This window comes from Acinonyx jubatus, chromosome A3, assembly GCF_027475565.1.
Source record: "Acinonyx jubatus isolate Ajub_Pintada_27869175 chromosome A3, VMU_Ajub_asm_v1.0, whole genome shotgun sequence".
NCBI lineage: Eukaryota > Metazoa > Chordata > Mammalia > Carnivora > Felidae > Acinonyx > Acinonyx jubatus.
Window position 1 is genome coordinate 120,202 of NC_069388.1, and position 25,765 is coordinate 145,966.

The following is a 25,765-nucleotide window of genomic DNA, read 5'->3' on the forward strand; positions in this document are numbered from 1 at the left end:
CATCTGTTCAAGTTGACAGACTTTAGGACCAGGAGACCTCTCTCTCTCTCTCTCTCTGCCCTCTAGGCTTTTATCTGCCTCATGCTTTTAGGCAGGATCTTGCCTCTTCTACCTTCCCCCCTCCTCCTCTTTCTGCACCACCTTGTGTGAGGCCTGCATAACTGGCTCCTATACCATCCTCAGTGACTCAGGCACCATTGGTTTCCCCTCCCACCCTCTAATGTCAGGGAGTGAAGAGCATTCCCTTGGGCCACCCACTTCGGATCTCCCCACTAGTGTCCCAGGTAAAAACTGACAATAGGGAACAAATTGAGTGTCTTTTAAGTGGATGCAAGAGAAACTTAACTAGGTGTGTAAGTGAATTTAAGTTTGTTGGTTTAATTAAAAGTATAGTTATCAGCATTAAGTAGAAAATTTTATTCTATCTAGGTTTACTAAAGGTCAAATAAGCTCATGTTATCTGTGTTGCAATTTGTTAGCAAAAAGGTAACTTAAAATGATGGTTAATTCTTTCTCAAAGTTTTCATGGGTAATTGTGAAGATAGCTTTCAAAGTCTTTGGTAACCTGAAACGTATAAGTTTTGTTAGGATGAATAATTGGAATTGAATTCATTGGACATCTAGGTCTTTTCCAAATGAGATAAAATGCTAAAGCATTGATTGCTAAACATAGATTTGTGCTTTTGACTTCTTATTGCACAGAAACAAAGGATATTTGGGTCTTTTGGAAAACATGCTTTTGCTTAATTGATAAATTTGCCATCTGCAGAATTCTGCTATAACAGTTTACAATTGGTTACTACTTAGTTTTCAATGGAGCCTAAGGTTTCTAAGAGTTAAAATTCTGCTTAATGTAATTAAGACGGATAAAAATAAGAAAGTTATTATGTAGAAAAGTAGGAGATATGTAAGAAAGATATAAGGAATGGGAATACGTTTTTGTTGAAGGTAAAAGAAAGTAATTTTGTCCCAAATGAGACTGGTTGTTTGGAGAAAAAGGGGCTTGGGTCACAATCTGAAAGCAAAAGAAAGTTGTAGAAGGTTTGCAAAGGGAAATCTTTGGAAATAAATTTTATATGTGTTCAGGATGGACTAAGGTTCAAGTAAATGGATTTTAAAAGTACAGTGGTATAAGATTAAAATTCTGCCCTAGTCTCTGTTAAAAAAGCAAAGGTTTTTTGGATTGTCGGTATGCTTTTGATAAAAAGAAAAAGAAAAAAGGTAAATAAACAAAGTTCCCCCCCCCACTTTTGTCTGCCCAAAAATATGGGGAAAAATGTGATTTTAACCAAAAGGGCGGGACAGCATGCCCTTTTGATTTGTTTTATTCAAGCCTTGGTTGAAATTTCCCCTCCTTTGATCCAAAGGCTGGGGAGGTGGTGACAGTGTCCTCGCTGCCAGACTCCAAATGCTCCACATTTTGGTTGTTTCTGTTTGGAACAGGAATGGATGCCTGTGCCATTTAAGGGATAGATCACTATAATATATAAAGGGCTTGTACTAGAATACATAGGAGCCATTTTGCTATACTTAGCCCAGTGTCTGCCAATTTGTAACAACCTAGATACTCTAAATGGCTGGAACATATTTCTGTGGGCATTGCTGAAAAGGCAAGGAAATAGACTTCTACTTTGTCCCTCTTAGCCCTCTTGGCAGCCAATTTTATCCTTACAAAAAATAGTTTTCGCAAGCCTTTTAAAATATATTTGTAAGGACAATTACTGTTGGGCCAAAATAAAATTAGTGCATCCTTCTACAACAAGGGAAGTCTTGCTTGGTCGTAGTCGATACCCCCAAAGTCCTGCAGGGGAAAAACAGAGGGATAAGAGAAATCAGGGAAGAGAAGGTCAATTCTCGGAGGTAGGGTCAAGCTTGGATAAGAGTGACTGCTCCCAGCATCTCATGAGATGGACAAAGCTTTTGGCTGCCAGTCGAATAGCCAGACAAAATGCAGGGCCAGGAAATGAGGCTTCTTCTCCTGTCCAACTAGCAGGGTCAGGACATGAGGCTTCTCCTGGCCAGCTATGGAAAATTAAGATAAGGGATGCCTCTTCTTCCTTTTCCTATAGATGGGTAATTCCCCAACCAAGGCCAATACTCCTGTGGGATGCATTCTGAAAAGATGGGATGATTTTGATCCATAAATTCTGAAAGAAAAAGATAAAGACAATTCATTAATTATCATGGGGTTGGAGGCCCTATAGGGAACTTCCAATTTCCTACTGGGGCCCAGGTAATTACATCCCAAGATCCTAATTGGGACTATGACCCTCCCATTAAGAAATGGTATTGCCACCACTTCCAAGCTTGTGCTTTAGAGACATTAAGGAGGTCTAAGGTTAAGCCCTTAAATTGTTAAATTAGCCACTATTTTACAAACACAAAATGGGAGTCCGATGGCCTTTCTAGAGAGGTCGAGGGAGGCTCTCGTTAAATATATGGCTATCTCTCCTGACACCCCTGAGGCTGAGGTGATTTTAAAGGACAAATTTGTGCCTCAATTGCCCCCAGATATTCAGAGGAAGCTGCAAAAATTGGCTATTGGCCTGGAAAGGATGCTGGAGGAGGTCTTATGAGCTGCCAATTGGGAACATTACAACCGAGATAAAAACAAATAAAAAAAACAACAACAGGAAAGGAGCCTTAAGACAAACCTGAGGCCTTAGTAATGGCCTTACACACTATGTCAGACAGAAGAAGATGGGCACCAGGGGCAGGGCCTGAGCTGTGGCCTCAGCACAAGGTGGTTGCCTCCTGTCTGTAGACAGAGAAGGTGGAGGAAGGGAAGAAGAGGACTCAGAAGCCCCATTTTGTCTTTTTAATCTATGCTTGCATCATTTATTTTGTAAGTTGTATTTGGAGAGATGTAATTTTTGATTCTTGATAGTATTTGGAAGCTTCAAAATACCTATTGAAATAGGCATCTCATTCAGTTTTGTCAATTTTAGAACCATAGTTGTTCAATTTAGCTTTGAGAAAATTAAGTTTGAGATGACCGAAAGTTCCCCATAATGGCCATTGAAGCTCTAAATTATTTCTGGTTGAGTCAGTCTTTTCATTTATAAATGTGCATACAGAGAGGGACCATCGTTTTTAAACATAAAACCATCCAGAGTCCCAGTAGGCAGGATGCCTTCAGAGCATTTTGATGTCTGGGATCCCATTCCTTAGAAAATTTTCAGGGACAAGCTGTTTCCAAAAGGAATCAGGCCCAAGGCCAGCACAGTTCCAGAGAGAACAGTCGAGCCCCAAGCAGATCATAGACTGAAAGCTAACACAGTTCCAACCGGCAGAGTTCCAATGGGAACAGTCCTGTTGCAAAGGGAAATAGGAACAAAGGCCTTCACAATTCTGACTGGCACAGTTCCAACTGGAAAGGTCTGATTGTGAAAAGGACTCATACTGAGGGCTAGCCCGGTTCCATTAGGAGCAGTCTCATTCAAAACAGGAATTAGACCAAAAGCTAGCACAGTGCATTTAGACTGAAGGCCAAATGAGTACCCTTCAAGATGATTAAAAAAAAAAAATCACAAATAGATCCCAAATAAATCCTGAAGAACTGAGACATGAGGTGTGGAGCTTGAAATCCAGGATAAAACTTGTCCTTAAAACTCCAGGGTAGGCATGAAAGCAGCTCAAAAAGGTCCATGGGTACTGTACCCGTTTGCTAGCCAGCTCTGGAGCAGTTGTGGTCTTCTCTGGATCCCACTTCTGATCACAAAGAATTGTCAACCTTAAAAATAGAAAACACCAGTTTTTTTACCAGAAGAAGTTGGTTTTATTGAGGAATGAAAGAGAATTGTAATCTGGGACATATAAGCTGGGCAAAACTGTAAGCAAGTACAGGAAACAAAGGAGGGGAATGCTTTTTTAAGGAGAAAAGGGGTAAGTAGGGAAGGCTGATTAAAAGTCCATTGGAGTAAAATGGGGGTTTGAAATGTGGTGGCTTCTCATTGTCTGAGCTGTTGCAGAGATGGTGGTAGTGAGGAAAGAGTTTCTTCCCTCTGGCTGGAGTAGTAGATTAGTATCCACAAGCAAGGTCAGGTCTTTCTAAGGTCAAGTCCTTCTCTTCCTGTTGTGTCTACAATTAATTTGCCATGGTAGAATGGGAGAGCTGCCCCTAACAAAACATCCTGTGTCCGTTTTGTCAGGTTTCCCATTACTAATTTTCATAAGTTCATACATGTTTTTGATGAAACATGAAAAAAATTTTTAAGGTTTGGGTTTGAGAGAGCGAACGGCTAAGAAAGAATTCTTGAGTGTCTTTGCTGCACTGGGATTTTTAAATTTTATTTTAAAGAGAGTGATCACAAGTTGTGGAAAGGGGGCAGAGGCAGAGGGAGAGGGGAGAGAGGGGGAGAGAGAGAACCCCAAGGAGACTCCATGCTCAGCCTGGAGCCTGATTGAGCTCTTCCTAATCTGGAAGAGCAAACATTAGAGAACAAATAATGTTTCAAACACAAGTCATAAAAATCATTATTTTTCAGTTCATTTAGTGTCATGTTGCTAATATTTTGTTCAGTTTGAATGTAGCTTTTAGTTCTAGAAGTTCTTGCCCATTTCACTTTTATGATTTTGAAGATATCAAAAAGCTGTATTTGTTTTTTTTTAAGTTCTTTTAATGAATCTCCTTGAAGATGAAACTCATTTTGCAAATTACAAATGACTATAATGCACTTGACAAGAAAATTCAGTTACTTCTGTGACACAGAACACTTCAATAATCAGAATATCAAGTGATGACCTTATTATCAAATCATATTAAAACTTCCGGAATTTCACTATATATATATATATATATATATATATATATATATATATATATATATATGAACACATATATATTCAAATATATATATTTGAACACTTACAGCATTTGCCCAAGCAATACAACCTAAGGTTTATCATTATTTGTTTGAGAGTTCTTTCCAAGTAATTTAACATACCAAATAAAAAAGCCTAATTAGTCAAAAAGACTTTATTTACAATTCACATCTTGAGGAAGTTTGTTAAAACCCTCAGAGAGTTTTACATTTATTTATTTTTGAGAGAGAGAGACAGAGCACAAGTGGGGAAGGGGAAGGAAGAGAAGGAGACAGAGAATCCAAAGCAGGCTCCAGGCTCTGAGCTGTCAGCACAGAGCCTGACGCAGAGCTCAAACTCACAAACCATGAGATCATGAACTAAGGTGAAGGTGGATGCTTAACTGACTGAGTCACCCAGGCACCCCAACCCTCATAAAGTTTTAAAGTACATGTCTAAATAGGATTATGGATTATAAAACTTAAAACTTAATTATTTATTTAACCAAGGTGACAATAAGATTTTAAAGGCAAATATGTAGGGTTATATAGCTGTCAGTAAAACTTAGCTCCTTTAATATTGAGAAGTTTTAACCTTTTTGAAGTAACCAAAGACCTAATAAAGACAAAACATAGAAATTTTGGTTATCTAGGGAGACAAGAGAAGAAAAAAAACAACTTTGTTTGCATTTTTTTTTCATCAAGAGCCGACCAATAATCCAAGAAACCTTTGTCTTTTTTAACAGAGAGAAAAGCAGAATTTCAATCTTATACCAGTGTACTTGTTAAAATCCATTTATCTCAACCTTGTCCCAACAGCACATAAAATTCCTTTCCAAAGATTTCCCTTCATAAAACTTTTACAAACATTTTTTTAAAATTCAGATTTGCTTTCCTTATTTCCATCAAACTTAATTACATTTAGCAGAAGAATTTTAACTCTTAGAAACCTTAGTCTCCAGTGAAAACTAAGTAGTGACCAATTGTGAACTGTTACATCAGAATTTTTCTAGATCTGAATTTTAAAACAGAGGTTTTTCCCTAGTACAATCTTTCAATAAAGCACACAGCATATTTACCAACAAACCCAAGTATCCTTAGGTTCTGTGCAATAAGAAGCTGAAAGCACAAAACTACGTTCAGTAAACACTGCTTTAGTATTTTATCTGATTTGGAAAATACTTAGATACCAATGAATTCAACCCAATTTATCATTTAACTTAGCAAAACTTCAAAGTTTCAGGTTACCAAAGCTCTTGATAGCTATCTTAATAATTACTCATGAAAACTTTGAGACAGGCGAAATTAACCATCATTTCAAGTCATCCCTTTGCTAACAAATGGCCACAGAGATAACAGGAGCTTATTTGACCTTTAGCAAATGTTGGTAAAGTTTCACATTTCATGCTGACAACTCCAGAGATATGTCTATCTTAATTAAACCAACAAACAAATTAGTTTAAATATTCAGTATGTTCCACCTGTGTCCACTTAAAAGTCAACCAATTTGTTCCGCATTGTCAATTTGTACCTGGGACACTGGTGAGGAATCTGAAGTGAACATTTAAAGTCCAAAGGGGTGCTCTTTGCTCTTTGACAGTGAAGGGATCAGGAGGAGCCAATGGTACCAGAGTCACCCAGGATGGTATAGGAACCAGTTATGTAGGCAGTACCCAAGGTGGTGCAGAAACAGGAGGAGGGGGAGGGGAAGGCAGGGATGGGAGACCATCTTCCTGCTTCCAGGAAGGCTGGAGGCAAGTCAAAGCCCAGAGGGCAGAGAAAGAGCTTTTCTGGTCCTAAAGCCTGTCATCTCACACAGATGACCAGATGCAGATGTTTTCCCCCACCAACAAGGGGAAACAGGCAGTCCATATCTGGCCAGACAGGGAATTTTCCTGAAACAGAAGAGTTTTGGCAGCTGCTTGAGAATATTCCTTAAACTCCCTGTCCCAAGGTAGACTCACCAGAGACAATTGGGTCCAATTATCATAGCCATTAACCTGGGAAATGAATGAAGGAGATGCTCCCACTTACAGCTAGAGGAACCTAAGACTGTAAGGAGGAACAAAGAATGTCAGCATCCTCTTTGTTAGGGATGGCCTGTGTTTCCTCCAGCAAGCTGGGTTTATTCAGAGGAGGCCTGTTTAGACAATCATCAGCCTGCTTACTGTCCAAACACATTCTGCAAGAGGTCCTTAGATCAGGGTCCTGATTTATGGCCATTCAGGCCTGGACATATGGTACCTCAGTCCATGTGCCCTGTTTCCTGCAGAAGAGATCTAAGGGAAAGATTATGCTGAAGCTTAATGTCCCATTAATGGGCCATTTTTGCTCATATTCTAAGGAATAATGAGGCCTTGCAGTGTTACAGAAGACCAGTCCTTTTTTAAACCTTGCAATCCTAACTGGTTCCTGTGGGTTGAAAGATAGGCCAAAGGAGAGTCCTTGGGAACCAACGAAGCAGCCTAGAGAAGGTCCATTACCAAAAATCCACACCATCCGTGCCCCCGCTCCTGCCACCCCCCTCCCCCCACAACTCCTGGGTGGAATCCCACAGAGGATATGTCTTTGACACTAGGAACCTATGTATGACATACCATAGTTTTCATTTGGGTTCACTCTTGGATTGTGCATTCTGTTGGATTGGACAATTTTTGATGACATGTATCCACCACTATAGTCTCATACCCACTAGTTTCACTTCCCTAAACATTCTCTGTGCTGCACCTATTCATCCCTCCCCCTCCCTCTGCACTAAGCCCTGACAGTCACTGAACTTTTTACTATCTCCATCATCATTCCTTTTCTAGAATGTCATATAGTTGGACTCATAGTGTATGTAGCCTTTTCAGATTGGCTTCTTCCACCTAATAACATATGTTTAGGTTTTCCTCCATGCCTTTTCATAACTTGATACCTTATTTCTTTATAGCCCTAAATAATATTCCATTGTCTGTATGTACCACGGTTTTCTTTCTTTCTTTTTTTTAATTTTTTATGTTTGTTTATTTTTGAGAGAGAGAGAGCATGAGAGAGGGAGACACAGAATCCAAAGCAGACCTCAGGCTCTGAGCTGTCAGCACAGAGTCCGACACAGGGCTCAAACTCACAAACCAGGAGATGACGACCTGAGCTGAAGTCGGATGCTTAATTGACTGAGCCACCCAGGCACCCACTTTAATGAAGTTTTAAATGACACCCTTAAAAGTGCACTTGCTACCTTGCAAACTCAGAGAGAGAGAAAGGAATGTGAAGAATCACGAAGTGGTAAGAGTTGGCTGCTGAGTTTTACTATAATTTGGCTTTGGAGGCTTTTTGTTCATTGGGTGAAGTGAGCACAGCATATTTGCTTGCTGTTTACCACAGTAGAGGCCTCTGGGAGCCAAACCTCTTTCTGAGCAATGAGCTGGAATTTTACTGGAACCACCATGATGAGTTTTGCTATTTCAAGGACTAGGAGTTATCTTTTATTTTCACAACTAGGTAATTATCATTCAACTCTGCCCTCCAAGATATGTAGAAAATACCCAAATATAGTTGAGAGAGAAAGGGTGATAGCCAAAGTGTATAATCCTTTCCCTTTTAAAAAATATTTTTAAATTATTCTTTATGATTTTTTTTTAATTTTAGTGAAGGGGGCATGCGAGTGAGGGAGAGGGGCAGAGGGAAAGAGAGAGAATCTTAAGCAGGATTCACGCTCAAGGTGGAGCCCAACACATGTCTGGATTGCATGATCTTACAATCATGACCTGACACAAAATCAAGAGTCTGATGCTCAACTGACTGAGCCACCCAGGTGCTCCATAGTCTCTTTCTCTCTGAATGCTGAACAGTGAATTTTCAACGTGAATGGGGGGATACACACACACACACATACATACATATGTATACCACTAAGAAAGCCATTTATGAGTTGTTAGACATGAACTATTTTCCACCATCTTTGTCTTCTAGTTATATTCATGCCTCAAGGTCTTTGTTCATTGCAATGCACGATCTTGCTGTGTGAGGTACACTGAAATTGTTGTGCGATCAGTTTTCCGTGAAAGTCTTTCCTCATATTTGTCTTAACCACAAGATGCAAATGTTGAATTTGAGGATGTAGAGCTAAGAGCCTTGAGGTCCAATAACTGTCAACTAGGAGGTATATTTTCTGTTGGGGAGAAATCCTCATATGATGGCAATGACTTTGCACTGGTAAGGAAAAGAATACCTTCATGCCTTCATGGTTCTTGCCCTTTTTCTGTCTCACCAAAATCAAGACTCAGGTCATGTGCACGTTTGTCAAGAAAACACCTTTTTTTTTCCATAAAATAAAAAGGCCCTGGAAGACAAGTGTAATGCATTGAGGTCTATGAAAGCCACAAAAGAAGCAAAAGTCAAACAGCTGAAGGAGAAAGCACATAACCTGGAAGAATTCTATGAACAAAGAAAAGTGCCTACATAAAAGTAAGATGGGGGTGCCTGGGTGGCTCAGTTGGTTGAATGTCCAACTTCGGCTCAGGTTATGATCTCATGGTCCGTGAGTTCGAGCCCCGCGTCAGGCTCTGTGCTGACAGTTCAAGCCTGGAGCTTGATTTGGATTCTATATCTCCCTCTCTCTCTCTGCCCCTCCCCAACTCACGCTATCAAAAAATAAATGTTAAAAAAATTTAGAAAAGTAAGATGTTCATGTGAGAACTCTCACAAGGACTGCATTGTATGGGAGAACGTGGCAGCCAGTAGAAATAATTATATTTCTTTTGGAACTGGGTCCAGAGTATTTTTGCCAAATGCATTCAGTAGAATTGTGCCTTCCCTTCCTACCTTGCTTTCTGTAACATAACCTGCATTTTCCTTTCTGTCCTAAGTGCTTGCCACATATTGTGTCATGTATTTGGGGCAGAAGAGGGAAGGTACCATCATTAATAACGTTGATACCTGGATCCACTCTGGATCCACCTACACTGTCCTATAGGTTTCAATTGCATCACACTGTTTTGTCATCCAGCAATTATATCATTTTTGTTCAGGACCAGACATGGGTCAAAAATGTGTGGGGAAAAAATTGAATTATCTTGTTGCAGAAACAATAGAAGTTGCTTTTTGGAAAGTGGGTAGGGGTGCCAGCAGTACTGGATTCCTGCATCCATTCTGCCAGTGAGATTGTTCACTGCAGGCCCAATCCCTCAGAAAGTCAAGTTGTTTCCTGTCCCCTGATTTTTTAAGTGTAACTCTTCTGAGTCTTGACCAAAGCCCGCAGCTTCACTAGGGCTCATGTTTGCTGGCCACCCCTGAACTACACTTATTTACTTCTAAGTCTGTGCCCATAAAGTTTTTCAGCTTCTTTGCCATTCAAATGTATGCCCCCCACATCAATGATGAGTCCTAGGGAGTTTGGGTCCAACTGCCAGGCTGGCTTTGTCCTGGGCTTCCTTCTTCTCCATCTTGGTCTTGTGTGTCTTTGTGGGGTTGTTAGATATTTGGTGCATTTAGTCACATGCTTCCTCCTTTGTACAGTATTTCCTTTTGTTCTCAGGAGGAGATCAGTCCCTCACTCATGTTGGAAAGTGAAGTCTTCCTTCTCTTCCCTGGACACTCACCTTTATGTTAGTCCTTCCCACAGCTGGGGTTAGGGCCTGCTCTGTCTCACTGGCATCTTGTTTTTGTTAATTTGTAAGCTCTTTCTGTGAGTGAGTATAGCACCCTGACCACCTCTCTATCTTCAACCCCTTACAACAGAGCCACTACATTACAACCACTCCAGAAAGCATTTGCTGAGGAACTGCCTGAGATGCCAGAAGGAAAATCATATGACTTTCTCTGTCTAGTGCTTTTGTGTCATTTTCTAAGAGATTTTTCAATTTTGCATGTGATTCTTGAGTACATCAAGTGTCAAGTTGAAACAATCTCAACACCACAAAGAAAATAGTCTGAAGGCAACACAGCCACCCAGCCTTGCCAAGCATTGTCTTTTGCTTCCTTCACTATCAATGGAATCAGTCTTGTTAAAGTAGATTTGGCTCCATGAAGTTGAGAGTTTTCCATCTGAAATCTGTTTCCTGGAAGTAAACCCAGACTGTGTGACAGTTCATATCAGGTTGTACTTTAGGAGATGTTGTTGCTCTAAAATTGGCCTTTTCTTCCACCAGGATAGGTCAAGGTGGAGGCAGGGGTTGCAGTCCTGAACTCTAGCGATGTCTGGGAGTGAGCTGCAATGTTAGGGAAGCCATATCCTGGAAGGTCGTCTTTCAGGGCGATTGCCTGTGTCATGGTACAACTTTTGGACTGAGAATCAGGGCTCTCCATGCAGGTGTAAGACTAGTGATGATCCCCTGCTTCGTCCTAATGGGTACAGTTGGACAGACATGGTTTTTCACTCACTGATGAAATGAGTCTTCACCATCTCAAACAAAAGACCAACTCTGGGAAGGCACAAAGTGCAATGTAATTTGATGACTTTATGATAAAGGAGAGGAAACAGAACTAGAAAGACAGTTCTGATAGCAGAGACGTGGCAGCAGACAGAAGTTGAATTTTCTTTAACTTAAATGGGGTGTTCACTTCATTTCTCTGATTGTGTTGTCAGTCTGTGCATTTATGGGAGAGGTGGGGGAAGGGATATTTGCATAGGCTTTCAAGAGTGCTGCGAGGTAAAAAGGGGGAACTTCTGGATCTTGGTCCTGACTGTGTATATATCTTTCCCATCTTAGGAAGCTGAAAATGACACTGTGAACTGGCGGCAAAGAAGAATCAGTTGGCAGCTGCAAGTAAAATTTGAAAATAGCCACAGAAGGGGTGCCTGGGTGGCTCAGTCATTTAAGCGTCCCAACTTCAGCTCAGGTCATAATTTCACAGTCCATGAGTTTGAACCCCGCATCAGACTCTGTGCTGACAGGTCAGAGCCTGGAGCCTGCTTCGGATTCTGTTACCTCTCTCTCTGTCCCTCCCCCGCTCATGCGTGTGCTCACTCTGTCTCAAAAATAAACATTAAAAAAAAGAAAATAACTACAGAAAAAATAAGTACAAGTGAGTTCAGCTCATGAAACCTCTGTTCATTTTTTTGTTTTTAATCTTTTTGCAATGTTTAAAGTCAACATATGCATAGAGTATTAACAGATAAAAAAAGGTAAGTTTTAGAAAGAACAAAACAATTAATTTTCTAAACATTTGTGGATCTCAAGTAATGGCCAGACTGTGTGGAAACTTTGTCCATGCCAACATTCCTCGGGGGTGGTGTCAATTGTCATAATCTATAGGAGAGTAGTGTGTCATATGATGAATCATACCCATCAACATGGTAGTGCCATTTCATGGTCCTCATCTTTGCAACCCTGGGAAACATGGTGAGGATATAAGTTAAAGAAGAATAGAGCTTTATGATAAAAGACACTTGTCACATGATGAGTTAGGGAAAGATTGAAAATGGGAAGGAATTCTATGAACTCTGAACCCTATGGGCATGGAATAATGAGGAAGGAAAGGATGTAACAATAGCTTTGATCCTACTGTACATTTATAATCATGTGAAGTGTTTCATGTGTAAGAATAAATTGTGTCAGGGGACAGATATGAGGTTGATGGGAACGTGGGCAGATTATTTAAAATCATACCCAATATTGGGCCTTACCTGACAAAAGCAATTATAACTCATAGGCAACAAATTGAACAAACACGGGAACGGCTGCAGCAGGCAGAGCTCACCTTTAGACACCAGGTAACCTGAGTTCTTACTGACATACTGAACCCTTAGCACCTCATGCGGGTGAGTGTAGTGACCCTTGGAATCCCTAAGCACAGACTTTTCATTGTTGGCTTTTTCAGATCGCAGTTCATAAGAAGAATGCTCAGGACAACTAGGTAAGTGTTTTCTTGTTTCCTCCTCTTTCTTTGGTGCACAGTCTGGCACGACTGGAGGTGGATGTGTCTTTTCTCCCCCAGCTCAAGACTCACATCTGGGACAGGGAGATGGCGGAGCAGGGCAGGGAGGTCGCTTACTTGAAATATAGGTGTGGTCATTTGACTTGCGTTTTTATGGGTGTTTCCAGGGATGACGCCCGCACTGTTTGTTGTCTAGTAGACGACATGGTGTTGCAACTCTTATAGAAGTCCATTATTTTTCTGTATCCAGGACTGGAAGGGATGGAAGCAAAGAGGCTGCCTGAGGGATACACGAGGCAGAAACCAATGGCTGCAAGACCAGAGACGCAGAATCCTCCAAGGAGAGGTAAGGAGCACGTTGTGATGTGCCGCAGTCTAATTTCTGCTGTGCAGCCTGTTTCCTGTGGATGATCATCGTGTGGTCTGGAAAGAATCACAAGCACTAAGGACAGCAGGTGGTCTGAAGGGGTGACAGAACGGTGTTCTCCTCTGGTGCCGCAGGCAGTGAGGCACTTGTCCCTGTGACTGGTGGAGCTCATGCCCCTCCTCTGACTGTGACCCTCCCACCTCCTCTAGCATCCCCCTGTCTGAAGAGCCTGGAAAGGATGACAGGACATGGTCCTCATCCTTCTTCCCACCCAGACTCAATGTGAAGACTTTAGTTTATTTGAGGACAAGGTCATTTATTCACTATTTTTAACAGTCTTTATTTTTGTTTGTTTTTGGGAACTGTAGCCCTACATCCCTCAATTCAAGTTCCATAGAGCTTAGCTTAGTCCTCTGATGTTATCAGTGCAACTCTGCAGCTTCACTGCTAAATTCTCATAGTTTTCCTTTTCTCAATAGTGTAAAATTAGTCTTTTGTTATATAATAACTGCTCTCATGTGGAAGGCAGCTTGTAGATAAGCTGAGAGATTGAACAATTTGCCTGAAGTCTGAAGAAATGCACCCTTCTTGAGGATTCATTGAGGATATACACCAAACCAGTATTCTCAATTTTATTCTTTTTTTTTAAGTTTATTTCTTTTGAGAGAGGCAGAGACAGAATGCCAAGCAGGCTCCACACTGTCAGTGACCTGAGCCAAAATCAAGAGTCGGATGCTGAATCCAAGCAACCTCATGTTCATTCTTGATCTGTAATGAAATCGTGATTTCCCATGACGTATACTGAGAAACCTCTGTTTTACTGATGAATTCTAAATTGCTAGTTGTGCCTGACCTGTCCACAGTTATTTGATTAATTACGAAACAACATGAACTAGGGCACCGTGAGGGGATGGTTCTCCCCCTTATCCTTGGGGGTCACCTGAGGCATGTGGGATACCCTCTGCCTCTGGTCAGGGACCTGAGTGTAGGGAGAAGTTTAAGATATTTGAGGAATGAGATGAGGAATTGTTTTCACTCCACCCAGTCCTCTGAAAGCAGAATAAACCTCTGTCCCTTCTAGGGTCTTTAGTAGATCGAGAAACTGCTGAAACCTCTGTGAGTTACAGCAGCTCTGACTGTACCAAGAATGCAGACAAGGACAAGGTAAATGCTGGGGCCGTTCTCAGTTGTAACTCTTTGGGGAAACCCTCATCTTATGTACAGCACGCTCTCCCAGCCTTGTCTCGCTTTGCGTGTTGTGTGATATGTCTGTTTGTTCTTTGTTTTCCAAACGCACACCCATAACCCAGGAGCCCACAGGCTTCTCAATTTTTAGTCTGTCAGCTTTCTGTGGTAAGTGTAGAAGCCAAAAGTGCTTAGAGACGGAGTACCTTAAGGTTTTTCCGTGAGTTTCAAGAAATTACGAGAGGGGGATGACCCAACACTCCAAACAAAAGTCTCCTGGGCTGGGTGACCCCTTCCAGACCTCACCTCTGTGGGGACAGTGTGGCTGCTGTGTCTTCCTTTCTTGATTCTGGCTAGGAGATGAACCTGTTAAAAACGACATCGTGACTCCAACTTTATATTTTGTGCCCTGTGCCATTTAGAGTGGTCTTAGATAAAGTCAATGTCCTCACTCATCACCTTCCCGTCTTTGTTGGTAAATGAGTTGTCTGGAATCCTTCCAGCTATATCTTAGGTAAAAATAGTTTGAACACTGTGTCCTTCAATTGTGTTTATATGAGCAGTTTCTGGTTGTGTCCCCAATCACTGTTAGAGCTGATACAGTCTCATGACACATACCAGGAGTTTTATACCAAAACACTTGCATTAAATCTATTATGTGGATTTGTACCTCTTTTTTTCTGTTGCACATAATTACTCTATGTCCTGTAGTATGCTTACAGTCAGAATTCCCTATGCATTAAGATGAACACATCTGAGCTTTGTAGACATAAACTACAAGTAACTTGTTCCTCACAGAAGACTGATTCCCCTGCAAGATTCCAGGCATCCTCCACTCCCCAGAGGTCTCAGAAGCCTTTGACAGCACTTCAAGAAGGAAGGCTCCTTTCTCAGGGAGAGGAGCAGAGGAGGCAAAGTGAGGGTCCAGCTGCAGAACTTTTTGCCAGGAGTGGCTGTGATTCCATGAGCAGAATATGAGCCATTTATTCCCACTCATTTTTTGTGTGTGTGTTCTTAATATACCAAAAGCAGAGCATCTGGAGTCACCATAGAGGAGGGATGCAGGATGAACCTGGACATCGATGGCTGCCTGTCTGGAGAATGCTACTTCATTAGTCTGTAATTACTTCTGTTAACCCTCTAGGACAGGCCCCTTGCCATTTTACTTCTGCAGACATGGGCAGTGATGTGTGGTGACAGTAGGTTAACTTCTTGCATCTACTACCCCAAGCTGTAGGTGGTATCCAGTGGCAGGGACAGAGTTTTCAGGTACTGATGCTACTCTCTTGGATCCTGGTGGCAGAGAAGGTAGCAGGTGCTGACACCTTCTTCTGTGGGTTACAGCTGCTTTTGGTATTGGTTCTTTTGTCTGGCATATGAATGTAGCTGTCACTTCTGTTCTGCAGGGCGGTCTGGATCCTGAGGACCTCCTCCATTAACTGGAAGATTCTGCATGCCCTACCCTAGATGTGCTCCGCCCCCATGGACTATTAGGCACATCCACCTCCTGAACCTTGGTGGCCCTGGGGCCACCCCGAACCCCTCCACCTGCAACACTTGGTAAGATGATCTGAGCATTAGGAGTTGACTTGTAAAACACACTCACCTTATCTTTGTTGCTGTTAGGTGCAGAGGCGGTACCGCAGACCATTGTGATGCAAGGGGAATGCATCTGCTGACATTACCGCATTCCTCAAGTTTCTCAGGATCTCATCTCCATGTGTTGGTACAGGCGTCTCTTGTGGAGAAGGAATGGGGCCGTATGCAGAAAAGCAGACATAGTGCTTCAGCAGAAATGCCCTGTACACAGTCCACGTGCTGGGGTCTGTGAGGCATGAGGCACAATGTAACGTATGTCCATCTAGTTGTGCCCCTAGCCATCCATAGTTGTTCGATGAGTGATGACTCCTAAAAGCCCTGATTCAGATGTATTCTTCATCAAGTTATAAGGGATCATTCTTCAAGTTCTTCTTGGGGATCAACTGAGGCATATGGGACACCCTCTGCATGTGATTTGCGATCTGACTGGGGCAAAGAGTTTAAGTTGTCAGAAGAATGAGGGGAGGGTTTTTTGTTTTTGATCTCCAAACAGTCTGCTCAAATCAGAATAAACCTCCATCCCTTCTAGGGCTTTTTGTAGGTCCAGAAGCAGGTGTCACACTCAAGAGTGACATCAACACTGGCTCTGCCAAAACTGCCAAGAAGCACAAGGTAAATGCTGTGGCCATTTTCAGTTCTAAGTCTTTACGGACAGCCACATCTTTCTGTACAGCACACTCTCCTGCCATTGTCTCTGGTTTGTGTGTTGTATGGTATGTCTGCTGTTTTTGTTTTGTTTTTTTCCAAATGCAAAACCTTTACCCCTGAGTCTACAGGCTTCCCTGTTTTCTACGTGGCATCTCTTTGTGGTAACTTTAGAAGCAAAGCGTCCTTAAGGGTGAGGACCATAGGGATTTTCCAATGTGTTCCTGGAATAAATCAAGGAGGATGACACCACACTCCACTTGGAAGTCTCCTACCTTGCCTCATTCATTCTGGATCTCCTCAATGTGGAATCATTGCTCTTGCTCTTTCTTCCTCTCGAGGGTTTTAACGTGTTCAGAAAAATCTGTGGGTATCCTTACAATTTGAAAATGCAAACTGCTTTCACTCCAACTTATATTTTTGTATGTGTCATTTAGAATGGTCGTAGACAAAATAAATTTTATACCCATCAGCATTTTGGTAAACATGCTGTCCAGAATCCCTTCAAGTGTGCCCTGGGCATAAATACTCTGACCTATAAGAGGTGGCATACTTGTCATAGAAAACATGCACTGAAACTTAAGTTGTGAAGAGAAAAAAATTACCTGTATGGCAAGTCCCCACCATGTCCTTCACTTGTGTTCACATGAGCATGTTCTCTCATGTCCTGTGTCACAGGTACAGCTAAAACATGGAAACTTACACCAGACATCAAAGTGCATTTGTGTTAATTTTGTCTTTTAGAATTTCAGCTCACTTTTCCAGAGGACATAGTTACCCCGCAAAATATACTGTACTTAAGCTGAGAAGTACCTCTGAATTAAAATAAATTAGCTGAACCCAACTAACATATATAGGTTACCTGTTTCTCTAAGAGCATGCTTTCCCAGGTCCTCTGCATGACCTCAGGATCCCCATCTCCCCATGGGTCTCTGTGCCCATGGATAGCACTTCCAGAGAGGAGGAGACCCCATTGTCAGGACAGAAGTAGGTTGGGCACAGGCAGGGGCTTAGAGTCAGAGCTTTGAGCCACGATGGCTATGATTCCATGTGTGGAGACTGGGATTGTCATTCCTTCTCATTCTGTAGTTCTTCACATACACAATAAGCAGCCTCTGTGGTGGAGGGGGACGAAGGGTGGAGGGTGATCCTGGACATAGATGCCTTCCTATCTGGAATATGCTACTTTGTTAATTTTGTATTCAGTCTATAAATCTTCTAGGAAAAGAGCCCTTGATGTTTCTACATTTCCAGACATGTGGAGACACTAGTTTATCCCAATAACATCCATTCCCCACTCCAAAGCTGTAAGTGGAACCCAAAGTATGGGTAGACATTTTGGCGCTGATGTTGCCATCTTGGAACCTGGTGGTGGGGAAGCTAGTAGGATATGAGCACTACTTCTTTGGGCTTCCGCTTTTTGCTGGTGTTGGTGCTCTGTTCTGTCCTATGATCATACCTCTCATTTCTTTTCCACAGGCTATTATGTATGCAAGAGGGCCTGGTCCTTTCCCAGGATCGCCTTGCAGGCTGTACCCCAGCACCACCCTTCACCACCAGTCATGGGCTATAGGCCACATTCCCCTCCTCCACCAGCTCCTCCACCTATTCTATTTGTCAAGATGACCTGAATTGGATGAGTGGCTGGTAAAGTATATTCATCTTCACGATTGACTTTGTGGCAATGATGTAGAGATGGTTGTGAGTCTTGGAAATCCAACTATAATCTGCCTGAGGACACTGTAGCATATCTCAAGTTTCTCAGGACATACATACAATAGGCAGTGTCATTTCCCTGTAATACGGTGAGCTATATGTTTTTCTTGTCAAAATGAAAGAGGATTTTTTTATGCAAAAGCAGACGTATCAGCAGTACTGGTGCTTATTTTGGAGACACAATGTTTTGGGTTCTGTAAAGAATGAGGCGCACCCCTAACTTTTAGAGCATCAAGTGTCCTGTGTGAAAGAGGGACATGCATTAAATGATGCAAACCGTGTGATCACCATAATGGAAGCACCACTGAAGGATCCAGTGCAAAAACGGGGAAACCTTGAATCATATAGGAATAGAAGGGAAGTTGAGGACAGTAAGAGTTTGAGGAGGTGCAGAGGGGAGGGTGTTGGGGTCAGTGAGATGCAGTTGGAGGTCATTCCTGGCCACAGCCTGAGCAGGGAGTGTGAGGTCCACACAGAGCTGCTATGTGGGATCACTCTCAGTGCACAATGCAGTGTTCATCTCCAAAATGTCAGTGTGTTGCCAAAGTGCACGCAGGTAATCATCTAAAAAGATTGTTGTCTCCCTGGATTTTCCTGAAGGTTCTGGATATTTGCGGGGGAAAAAGATATGGGGAATTTAACTTGGCCTTATGAAAATTTTTGTATGCCCAAGTTCATATCCCTCCATGAGACTAAAAGTGGAGACAAGATCTAGATCAGCTGAGTGCCTGCATTGGCCTTCAGCACGGGTCAACCTACAATTCAGGGTTGGCCAGAAGCCATCCCCGCTGGACCCCTGTCATCACCATGACTACAGCTTTGCATCTCCTCAAACTTCTCTCACAATATCCTGAGGCTTTGCCTGTGCTCCTGCTGTCTCAGCCCTAGGACCTACACAGAGCCTCAGCTGTGTTATCTGTGAAAACAGGGGTAATATTTGTTCCTAAGAACAAGAGAAAAAGAAGACATTCAGTGCATAAAGCATCTGCAAAATCTCTGGGAAGTGTCCCCTCACGCTTCTTACAGTTTCAATTAAGATATCTCCACACAGTGATCCTCCAAAAAAGATGGTCATGGAAGTTCATTAAACTAGGACTGTTAACACCTCAGCCCAGGGAGTGGGAATCACTATTTTAAACAATAAGACATGGTCCCTCATTTTTCTATTAAAATTCAGGCCCTGCCACACAAAGAAAGAAAAGATAATTATGAGAATGTGTACCTTCAGAGATCTAGATCTGAAGACAATCATTTTCCATTACATATAATCTAGAAGACAGAATGCATGCAGAAAAATATAAGATCAGAGGGAAATAAACCAAAATCTCTTTGCCTTATAGGACAACCACTTTGAAATTTGAAGAGGACTGTGCACGGTGACAGACTATGGTGATTATATATACATTTTAAGAACGTATCAGATCTACCTGAATGCTTTCCCTGCCCATCATGTCACCTCCACTTTGTCCTTCCTACTGTCCCCTAATCCACCTTTCACCATTCTGTCTCTGTGTCAGCGTCTGCTTCTAGGACCATCTACTCTCACTCCCCATCGAGTGCACACAGTGGGGTTCCTGTACACACAGGTAACAAACTGGCAGAAATGGTGATGATAGAGGATAGAAGCAAGATCACCCTTTATGCAGGGGAGCCTGAGGGAGTTTTCCAGGGTGATGGGAACTTCCTACATCTAGATTGTTGAGGTGCTTATGCTAATTTATTTTAGAAATATTCACTGACTCCCTGGTGCCTCGGGGTCAGATAGACAGGTATCTGTCCTAGGAAATGGCTGAGTTCTAATGGTGGGGAAGGATGAGGGACCAGCAGTGACTTTGGGAGAGGAGTGAGGAGGCCACACATGGAGTCAGACCCTCGCCCAGAATGCCAGGTCTCCACAGACTACACCACGTGTAGGAGGGCTCTGAGGAGCAGATATTTCTTGATCTGACCCGTGAACTACCTAATCCTCTTGCAGTTTCCTCACTGAGGGATGGACAGGGCAGAGACCAGCAGCTGGAGGACACCCTGATCACGGCTGGATTGGAGCAGTGGGCCTGGGGGATTGAGTCTGAGAAAGGAACAGGCAGAAGGTAGCGACAGGGGGTTTGAGAGACAAAGGGAAGAAAAGAGAAGGGACTCTTGTCTGTTGACTTCACCTACATTTCTGTGTGACCAAAAGGAGACTCTTGTCTCCAAGGGTAGGGAAGAGGGCCAGCAAAAAGAGTGACATTCTCAGCTCAAGAGTCCAGGATGTCTGCCTTGCTCTTGAGTACCTAACACAGGAAGTGCATACTTTTTGTCATGATTGGAACTGCGGCTCGTACCATTTAGTGAAAATCAATCCAATTATGAATCCCTCAACATTAAAGTACTGCAACAAAATTAAGTGAACAGACTGAAAAATACAACACAGGATAAAGTCCAAGGGTAGACTGACCCCAATACTTACAGGAATACAGTCTATCAGAAAAGGAGGTAGGTACCCCAGTGCAGGCATTCAGACACCTGGGCAATATCTGAAAGCGTAAAAAAAAAAAATTTAGTCCTTCAAAAGCAACATAAGCGCTAGACACAAAGGGATCATGATTTAAGGTTTAGAGAGAAACCATATGATTTCATGGTGCTGTATCCATGAGATCAAGTCTCATCAGATTATACCCTTTAACTTGGGGCTATTTGTTATATGTAAATTATACCTCATTAAAGAGAGTTTCAAAACATAAAATACTAGAAGAAAATGTGGGAACGTTCCTTTCTAATCCTGAAGTGCATGGGTGATATGAGTCTGTCTGCCCATGTCTCAAAACTCCAAAATAATAAGACATTTAAAAAAATTAATAATAGAGTAAGAGGACCCTGAGCTCACCCTGTCCCATGTGTTCAACTACATAACATCCACATCCAAGTCCATGAACCAGAGAGCTATCCAAAGACTGGCAGAACAAACCCCCCACCTAAATAGAGAGAAGCTTCATCAGAAAGGTTAGGAAGGTCAGAAAGGTGGAGGCTGGCTGCCTGCAGAGAAGACAGAGAAAGTGAGCCCTCACAACAGGGAGCTGACACAGGGAAGACTAATCCCCAGAACATTTGGCTGTAAAACCCAGAGGGACTGAATTCCCTTGAGTTTGGTTCCTGGAGCTTTGGAGATCAGCTGACCCAGCACTGGGTGATCTAGGAGGATGAGTGTAACCAGGTCCCTACCTGTGTAGAGAGGCAATGTACACATGGCATTTTACACAATGCCAAGGCAACAGGAGGCAGATCTGTTCATGCTGACTTCTGAGTGGTTGGGGGACTTTTCCAAAAATGAGGGAGCTCACAGTCACCATTTTTAACCCCAACCCCCACCCCCAGATTAAGCACAGAGGCACCTACCAGGAATTGGACCTGCAAAGACACTTGCTAACTAACGTGCTAGCTGTGTGCCAGTCCCAAGAGTTCTCTAGGGGAATCGCCCACTCAAAGCCTGCTGGCCTTGTGGCAAACTTTTTTAAAACCACATGGGCACCCTGTCTGGCCAGCTGTAGGCAAAGCTGCCACTGCACACATCTGCACCGTACCCAGCTGTGCACCTCCAGCTACCCTTATCTGTCTCACACAGCCACATGTCCCCAAACACCAAAGCACAGCAACAGATTTGTCAACAGAATCTTGGCAAGCCAGAAGGAAGTGACATGACGTATTCAAAGTGCCGAATGGAAAAATCACCAGCCAAGAATACTCTATCCAGCAAGGCTATCATTCAGAATAGAAGGAGACATATAGTTTCCCAAACAAAAACTAAAGGAGTTTGTACCACTAACTCAGTCCAGCAAAAAATACTAAGCTGCAAGGTGGTTCCATATTCACAAATCAATCACTGTGATGCATTACATCACTGGGAGAAAGGATAAGAACTATATGATCAGGGCTACTGGGTGGCTCATTCCTTGAAGCGTCCGACATTGGTTCAAGTCATGACCATATGGTTCATGATTCAAGCCCTGCGTTGGGCTCTCTGCTGACAGCTCAGAACCTGGAGCCTGCTTCAAATTCTGTGTCTCCCTCTCTCTCTGCCCCTACCCCTCTCACATTCTGTCTCTTTCAAAAATGAATAAACATTTCAAAAGAAATACAGTCATATAAATACATGCAGAAAAAAGCATTGGACAAAGTACAACATCCATTCATGATTATAACCCCCTAAAGTAGGTATACAGAGAACATACATCAATGTAATAAAGGTTATCTATGAAAACCCCATAGTTAACATCATCCTTAGTGGGGAAAATCTGAGAGCTTTTCCTGTAAGGTCAGGAAGAAGACAAGGATGTTTACTCTTCCCATTTTTCATAAACATAGTACTGGAAGTCCAAGCCACAGCAATCAGACAAAACAAAACAAATCCAAATCTGGAAGAAGTGAAACTTTCACACTTTGCATATTACATGACACTATATATAGAAAACCCCAAAGAGTCCAGTCAATAACTGCTAGAACAGATAAATGAATTCAGCAATGTCACAGGATACAAAATCATTGTCAGAAATCTGTTGCATTTCTAAACAATACTGAAGCAGTAGAAAGAGAAATTAAGAAAACAGTCCCGTTTATAGTTGCACACCAAATAATATCTATGAATAAATCTAATCAAAGTGGTGAGCGACCTATACTCTGAAAACTATAAAACAATGATGAAAAAATTCAGGATGACACAAAGAAATGGAAGGACATTCCATGCTCATGGATCAGAAGTACAAATATCGTGAAAATGTCTATACTTCCCAAAGCAATTGACAAAATTAATGCAATCTCCATCAAAATACCCAACAGCATTTTTCACAGAACTAGAACAGTCCTAAAATGTGTATGGAACCACAAAAGACCCCAATCCTCAGAGTAAACATCCTTTATGTGAAGTGGTAATTACGGATGGCACTATGCCTCTGGATCTACACCAAAACACATTAACTCTGGCCTAAGCATATGAACAAACATTAGACATATCCCAACCAAGGATCATTCTACAAAATACATGCTACAAATGTACCCTCAAAACTTTGCAGATTATGAAAAACATGGAAAATCTAAAAATCGTCATGACCAGGTGGAGCCTAAGGAGACAGGATGACTGAATGTAATGTGCCAGCTTAGATGAGTCTGGAGCAGGAGAGGTTAAAACCGAAGAAATCTGAGGAAACATATACTTTAGTTAACACTACCATATCTCTTTGGGATATTGATTGTGATCATGTACCAACTCATATGACATCAATAGAAAACACTCTGATGTATGTGGAGATTCAGTACTTTCTTCTCAATATTCTTTTGTAACTAGAAACCCTCATGAAAGAAAAGATTATTAGTAATCATGGTTTCATTTTTTCAACATATATAACTAGTGCTAGTATTAGTTACTAGTGATTGACATGTACCTATTCTTGTACTTACTATTGTTTAATTCAAATAATAGCATTCATGGTACAGAAAACCAAATGCACAATGACATACAATTCATAGCAACATCTACTTTACATATTTAAGATAATACCGTATGTACATACCACTGTATTATGTGGTATGTAAATTAAGTGATTTTCTGATCTTGAACGAGCATGTCATTGAATGGCTTTCCATAAAGGTGGTTATCCTGGATAATGAATGATACTCAGATTTTACAGGATGTACTTCACATCATGCCTGAACATTGTCAAAAAAAAATGTACACACGGCCAGATGGATCATTGTGACTGGCTCACTTATGGTAAAGAATCCTTGCTTTGATATTTTCATGCATATTTTTAGCAGGAATACAAGAGAATCAAATATTTCCAAATCAAAGAGATATTCAAAGACTGGAAGAATGATAGGGAGTTCAAGGGGTTTCAGAAGGAAAAGATGTGACCATGAAGTGGCAGTCACAGGCAAGCAGCTTTCTCTGAGCCACTTTGACACGTTTGCACGAGGATAAGTGACTTGCCAAAGGGTAAGACCCAGAAGTACAAGAGGGAAAGACAACGCTTTAGGAAGAGGTGACTTGGAAAGAGTGCTTCTGTGCCTAAGTGATGGCTCAGCAACCTGGCTGGGGGCCTTTGGGTCAAAGATTTCAAAAGTCCATCAGTAACTTAGACTCACAAAGATCTTAGTAACATAGATCAAAGTAACTGAGAGCCACAAAGATCTTAGAGCCACAGAGTTGATCTTCGTCTATGATTAGGAGATGGTCATAGTTTCACAGGATCTGAAAAGAAGGGCCAGCAGTAGATGGCTAAAATATTATTTAGGGCTGTATTTCTAATAAAAAATGGATGTGTAGAAATTTGGGGTTGGAATGTTAAGAAAAATTACAGGCCCATCATGGAGTTACTTACGTTAAGGCCCCATGTCACCAAACCTAGTTTCATTCCTGCAGGAATGTAACCTTTAACCAGTCAACAAACAATTTCCTAGTCAGTACTGGAAATTTAACTGATAGACCCCTGCCATTCCCCTCAGGGAGGAAATCTTGCCTAAATAAGGTATTCCATGCCACTAATTTTTTTAAGTTTATTTATTTTGAGAGAGAGAGAGAGAGAAAGAGAGCACATGCAAGGAGGGGCAGGAAGAGGGGGAGAGAGAGAATCCCACAACCACGAGGTCACGATCTGAGCCAGGATCAAGAGTCAGACACTTCACCAAGCCATGCTGGCACCCGAGAATGTGGAGTTTCAAAGGTTAGCAGGCATGGCTGGGATACAGCCCTGAGGGCATTGGCATACTCCTGAAGAGAAGGGAGCAAACTACTTGCAGGCAGATGGCATGGAAACAGTGATCTGTACAACACCAGGTGCACACAGTGGGGAGATTATACACTCATCTTGGAGAGCATCCCTGTGGGTCAGTGTTCACAATGAGGAGACAAAGGAGCTGGTACAGAGGGGCTGTGTGACGCCATTTCCCTGCTCTGTCCCCCCCCCCCCAGCATAAACACAGAGCCACCCGCTGGAAACAAGGCAATTCCCACACTGGCTGCCTAACCCTCTTAGACCAAGCCCCACCTCCCTGTCAAGCTTGCCTCAGTCCCAATGGAACTGGCCCCTTCCCTAGAAGACCAGCAGAAACCACTGAACACACCACCTCTCTTGAACAGAGTTGTGCAGGGCTTCACTTCCAGTGGCCGTCGTTTCAAGTCTCGTTTAACAAGCAGATCGGATCAGACCTAGATAAAACTCACCACATTCTGGCCAAGGACCATACATTGCCCATACAATGGGCCTGAAGGATAGTGCAGCCAGAACACAAAACAGTGCATGAAACACACACCGCAGACACTCCCTGATATGCCAGGCCCTGGACACTAGATGACCTCCTCTTCATAAAGCCATTCATCTCACAGGCAGGTAACATAATGAGCTTTTGTAACACAGAGAAGGCAAATACTCAGCCAAAATGCCAAGACAAGAGGAATGCATCCCAAGTGAAACAACAACAACAACAACAACAAGATAAGGTCATGGCCAGAAAAATGGAAGGAACACTTCCAAACTCATTCTATGAGGCCAGCATGGCCTTGAGTCCAAACTGGACAAAGACCTCACTATAAAGGAAAACTACAGACCAATTTCCCTGATGA

General features: G+C 42.2%; 2 long non-coding RNA genes across 4 annotated transcripts in view; one reads left to right on the forward strand and one right to left on the reverse strand.

Annotated features, from left to right (window-relative positions):
* Positions 1-1,302: 1,302 nt before the first annotated feature.
* Positions 1,303-25,765, reverse strand: part of LOC113595704 (uncharacterized) — a 48,190-nt gene continuing 23,727 nt past the window's right edge. The window contains exons 3-4 of one of the 2 annotated variants that reach the window (XR_008288988.1): positions 3,661-3,733; positions 1,303-2,147 (exon numbers count right to left, since the gene is read on the reverse strand). This is a non-coding gene — a long non-coding RNA (uncharacterized LOC113595704). Of the gene's footprint in view, positions 2,148-3,660; positions 3,734-19,829; positions 20,691-25,765 lie in introns of those variants that run through there. The other variant, XR_008288989.1, reaches the window with a different exon arrangement.
* LOC106973710 (uncharacterized) lies at positions 8,956-21,891 on the forward strand. Of its 2 annotated transcripts, XR_008288986.1 has the most exons (9): positions 8,964-9,251; positions 11,495-11,551; positions 12,438-12,498; positions 12,606-13,008; positions 14,111-14,193; positions 15,621-15,774; positions 16,343-16,425; positions 17,938-18,105; positions 19,515-21,891. It is a non-coding gene; the product is annotated as an uncharacterized LOC106973710 (long non-coding RNA). The 2 variants fall into 2 exon arrangements; XR_008288987.1 differs by lacking the exon at positions 14,111-14,193 and having other exon boundaries at positions 8,956-9,251; positions 16,343-18,105; positions 19,515-19,651.